Raw genomic sequence first — 6,000 nt, 5'->3', positions numbered from 1 at the left:
CCCGCTATAAAAAATACTGCTTAACAGAGCTGATTTTTCTCTAAAAAACGATATCCGTCTGGTATTTGGGCGAATAACTCAATGGAAATATTTAGCTTGTAAGTAACGGATTTCTTTTTGCGACGTTCAGGCAACAATGGCAATGCGAGCTGTATGCGGCAGACTGTTCTTTCTCGGACCGCCAGAAAACAGACGGTATTCGTATTTACATTGTCGGCGATTGAAACAATTTCTTCGAGTGATACGACAGTTTTAGAACTTACTACTTTGGAGGTATACCCGTTATGTTTAAAGGGTGAATTAGCCGGTAAGTTACCTAATTTCACAAATTAAACCAGTTTATAATGCGCTTGCAGACGCGATAGTCAAATGTTACGTTTTTGACTCTTGTGGCGAAAGCCACGGACACGAAGTGATTGTCAGCGCTCTGGTTCAGTCTGGCTGTGAAGAAGCGCGCAACCATCCAGATTTATTGGATCGTTTTGGTGATGACCGATTGGATGAGCGACCGCCAAAGCCATTGAACAGCTAAAACGGTGATTGCCTGCAAGATTTTTGCTATTGCATGTCGAGTCTATTTATAACCAACTTCCTGTGCAACGTAGGCTATTTTTGTACCACCAATCACGATATCCTCAATGTATACGAAAACGTTAATCCATAATAGTCCAGCTAGACTTCCGATATCATCCGCTGGAAAACGGACGGTCCGTTTTTCAAGCCAAACGACAGCACCTGATACTCGTAAAAAGCATTCCCGGCCTGGAATGCTGTAATTGGCTTAGCGATGTTGGTTAATGGCATCTGCCAATAACCCGACAGACAGTCTAATGTCGTAAAATTGGTACTTCAAAAAAGTACGTTCAGACAGTAATCCACATTAGGAAGCGGAACTTGTCACTTACTGTGACTTCGTCAACTGCGCGGAAATCATTACAAAAACGGCGTGCCTTTCCGCCATCCTTTTGTTTTGCAATAGGAGTACTCCAAGCACTCCGTGAATCCTAAATTATTTATATTTCAAGTCTTTTTCACCTCCGCTTCTATGAAAGCCACTTCTTCAGTTGAATGCCGGTACTGTCTTTTCGATATATGTAGGCCGTGTTCCCGGCACTTGTTCTATATTAACCTTTTCTACGAGAGATAGCCCCATTGGTTTGGAAAACATCAGGATTCATACCAAGTACTTCTACGCCTCGTTCGACTATATCTGCTGTCTCATGATCGCCAACATCTAAGCCTGTTGCGGGGACATAGTTAAATATATAATCCCGTACATCTTGTTCAACGGTTTTTGCCATTACGTTTTGCCTTACCGACGGCAGGAGAAGCTCCGGAGGAGGAAGCAGTGGTAATGGTGACTCCTCATTAACCTCTACTCGTATATTGGGAGGCTGCATTAGTTCTTCCGTAGAACTGAAAATTGTGAATCCGGCAGTGGTAGATACGTTTTCTCCTCAGCATCGGCATGTCCGCTACTTTACTTGTCTATCAAGAATTCGGTCTGACTCGCGGACAAGAAAATATAATAATACCGTACTAAGCCGGCGCGAAAACGGCAATTGTGCATATGGTATGCGCAGGATGTTAAAAATGTCCGCTTTTTTGTCGACTTCGATACCAACACGGTTGGTCCCTAATGGATCAATTTTTGATTAGTTTGGTTCATTATATGATTATCGGCAGTAAAATTACGACCCGTTGCTCCGTTGCACGTGGCACTGCTACACCACATAGGTCATATCGGCAGGATCAGCAGAAATAATCCCCGGGAATATGATATAGAAAATAGTGCAATACACTGCTTCTCCGTGAACAGGTTTGCAAATAGCGTGCATAATGTGAGCCTGCTTTGTGTGTACTGATTATACTGCTACGATGTTCCGCTGGTTCGCACTCTCGTTGGCCTACTGGATTCCTACAAGCACATCAGCATTTAGAAACTTTACCTGCAGGATGCAATCATAGTAAATTTGTAAGTGAAAGCCGCCTTTATTACTATTCGCCAGGTCGGCAATGGCAACTGACAGGACAGCAAAGAATGTGCGAATTATTTGTTCGTGTCGCCAATGCAAACCGTCGTTTCGCTGCACGGTATCTTTTCGACAATGTGGCTTAACGCAAAACGTTTGTTCCGGTGGAAGTGACAAACTGCAGGCAGCAGAACAAATTCAGTTTCTCGTTCAAGAAGCCAGAGGGCTGTCGGAGACTCGGAGGCACCCACGTCGCGCTTGATATACTTGCGCACGCCATCCTAGAAAACGATGGCCAGGGACATGCTGTAGTGGTTCAACAAAAGACCAAGTTCTTCAGCATCCAGCGAGTGCGCATACGCAACGGATCCAATGTTGTTTTGACGCATCGGCACAGTTTCAAAAAACTCGCCGACTGTGATACGCTCAACGTGGTCATCGTTAAGCTGGAAAACCATTCCACCCAAATCTTTGCAAAAATTGACCAAAAACATATGGTTGGTCAGCGTAAACTAATAGATAAGCAAGCGAGCGCTCATTCAGAAATTTAGTGCGCTGTAATAACTTCTGTAGCCAATACGACTCGCATGTGAATTTGCAGCTCATATCCTCGCATGTGGGGACCAGATATTTTGGCAACAAAAGAGCTGTCCTTCGCCCTGAACCCAAGAGATTTGTTGCTAGACCTAGATCGGGATTTCGCCTTTTGTGACATTTCCGAACCGACGACATTTGCCCAATCAACACGCACAGTGCAACTGCCAAGAAAGACCTTTATTCATACGGAAAAAAACGGACTGGCCCTCGAGTGGCCATTGCCACTCGATACTGTATTTTTACTCGCTGGTAAAACGGTTGAACCATCACCGTGTGCAAAAGTTAGACAACCACCGGTATATTTACAGTTTAAAAATTGACTCGCGTTTACATGAATTTGACGGTGTGACGAGTTTTAATACTTTACCTGGAATCCTCTCTGAGATCTTCAACGCATGGTCGAAAGGCTTTTGCCCAGACGATGCATCGGTGATAATTCTGGTTTCTCAGACACTGGCGAACCCCATGCACTTAATGCCTAAGGGTTTCTAGAATTCAGTCCCCAGGACCTTGTGGGATCTCCCACAGACATTTTGTGCTGTCTGTATTGCACGCTTCTTCTCCGTTGGACACGCAAGGCCAAGGAGTGATCATTGATTTTCCTGGCTCCTGCTCTATAAGGGATCAGGAGGATATATAATGTCACATGTTTGAACGTAATAAATTGGCAGTCTTGCCAGTCTCCGGTTTTTTTCCGGCTTCGGCCTTGATTATGGTAGCATACCTATACAAAAGCAGCCATTGCTGATATGCAGCACCTCGCCGCCATGGTATCCCACATTAATATGGAAGGCCCTTCTGTCTTATGGAGTCACTTCGTTTCGCTTTTATGTATCTTAAAGCGCACAGAATAACAGTATAATTTATCGAACTAATGCATACTGTCGAACTAATGCATACGGGATCAATCATCTGTGGACGTCACCACAGCGGAACCGGAAGTGACCGTGGACGGGGATGGGATGAAGAAGGGTCCCTCCACCGACACACGCACCACCGAGACGCCCAGATTGTGTTGCCGTTTTAATTTGATGAGGATAAGTGCTGTGAAATCTGGCCAAATGAAAGGGCAGAACCGCTAATTGGAGGGCACGGCCATGCTTGCGACGCGTGCCGGGAATGGGCTTCCCCAAACATTCACGACGGGCGGCCATGTAATTGAAATGCTCCAGCAGCCGGCGTGAGAACGGAATCCCTTCTCCGATTCCCTTAAACACCGTCTACATTGGGGCCTCGGCATGTGACCAGACGGCGACGGACAGGTTGTTGATGGTCGGGAATATCACACCGATGAGCGTCTTGAACGCGCGGTCAGTGCAAAGAAATACTCGCCGGATCCGGCTATCGCCACAGATATTTAGCACAGCCTCCGAGCTGCCACACTCCTGGATGTCCGATCTGCCAAAGCTCCATCACCTACTCGAAATACGGGCGGAGGCTCGCCCGCGGGAGCACGGCGGCAGCGTGAAGGAGAGATAGCGTGATTGGCAGACAGGGCGGAGCGCGCGACAGAGGACGGGATGCCGAGACGGCTGTGCCTGGGCGATAAGGACGATATTCCTGCAATCTACCTTTAAATATAACTATGAAGATATTTATCCAAACTAACAGTTTTTCCGCTCCATACAGTTATAGTTGAACTTGATATGGCTTCTTGTGGACAGATAGGACAGAGGGTACAATTTTAGACTCACGATACCGGATCCGTACCGGACGATTCCAGTCCAACTGCGGACATCATCCACGATTATATCACCGTGAATCAATAGCCCGTTTGCCACAGCTCGTGCGCCTGCCTAACTCAACGGCGCCAACTGGTGCAGCGCGTACAGTCGCACACTTGCGCTTAATGCGCTGGTTAGCGCAAAACAGGAAACCATGCAAAAGAGGATAGGCAGCCATGAGTACTTACCTGTTTTTCCGGTAGTAAGCGTCATTGTTTTACGTGTCTGTTCTTTGTCCTGTAAGACCGAAAGCACACTGCCCACAAAGCGCTCCGGCTTCTTGCGAGGGCGTTTAGAACGTCGTAAGACAGGACTAGTAGTTTGTACTATGCTAGCGTAATCGGGTGATTCATTAGACGGGTCATAGTCGGCATCGGTCGTATCACTCTGCTCGGCCGTGCTTGCGCTGTAGTCGGAACCTATGCAATCGGTAAGACTAACAGAATGGCCCGTTCTGCGTCTCGCGTATTATACGGCTTAAGTCGTTCGACATGGACTATGTATGCCGTCTGTGGCTTGCCGACTTCTGATATTTTGTAATTTAGAGTACTTGAACGCTCGATTACAACAAAAGGACCGATCCATTTTTTTATAATTTTGTAGTGAGTCCTTCTCCTGAAATTGGTCTCCACTCGAGAACTACATCTCCTGGAGCAAAGGGATAACCGTGCGAGCGGTTCTGGTCATGCCTGGGTGCATGTTTATCGCGCGAATCAACGAGCGTTTGATACACAATCTCCCGTGCGCAGTGCAGCCAGTTAGTTATCGTTTGCAAGTATTTCTGAATGCGTGTCGATCTCTTCGAATCCCTTAAATGAGAGAGCGATATCCAGTGGAGAAACCACTGGTCGCCCGTGCAATAATTCGAACGGGACATGCCCGGTTGTTTCTGAACAAAAAGTATTCATTATGAAGACGACATAGAGAACAATCTGGTCCCAGTTACGTTGATCAGTTGTGACGTAATGAGACATTATGGTTACGAAGGACTTGAAAGCACGTTCAGCTTGGCCGTCGCAGGCTGGATAATACGGCGAAGTGAGGAGATGCTTCACATCGAGAAATTTCAGAATTTCTGCTACTGCCGAACTTCTGAAGTGAGTGCCTCTATCTGTAAGAAGCTCTTTGAACAGGCCGTGCACCAAAACGACGTTTTCGACGATGAATGCAGCTGTAGTGGCAGCGTCCGCGTGGCGGACGGCTTTTGCTACTACATATTTTGTGATTGGGCAAATTGCGAGTAGGATATATTTTTTTTCGATTTTTATTGAGCACAAATGGACCGCAATAGTCCATATGTAGACGGATGAATGGACCGAAAACTTTTAGAGGCTGTAGGAATCCTCCCGGTTTAAAGGGTGGAACTTTCCGTCGTTGACACTGATCTCAAGAAGAAACGTACCTGGCGACCGCCCCAAGGGCGCCAGGATAGTAGTATCGATCACGAATTCGGCCATAGGTACGATTGATACCTAAATGGCCGGCAAGGATGGCATCGTGCGCCTCGCGCAAGACATCTGGCCATATTGATTTTGGAACGACTAATAACACTTCCGGTCTACCGTCACGTGTGACCTTTCGATACAAGGTGTCTTGAATTAACGTGTAAAATAAAATTCGATTCTTTTGTATTTTGTCATCGTTGTTTTTCAAAGAAGCGATAATAGGTTTGCAGAAAGCGTCGTCTTTTTGCAGTTTTGATTTGT

This window comes from Paramacrobiotus metropolitanus, unplaced genomic scaffold, assembly GCF_019649055.1.
Source record: "Paramacrobiotus metropolitanus isolate TYO unplaced genomic scaffold, Prichtersi_v1.0 Parri_scaffold0000090, whole genome shotgun sequence".
Classification (NCBI taxonomy): domain Eukaryota; kingdom Metazoa; phylum Tardigrada; class Eutardigrada; order Parachela; family Macrobiotidae; genus Paramacrobiotus; species Paramacrobiotus metropolitanus.
Note: the sequence above shows the minus strand (reverse complement) of the source record.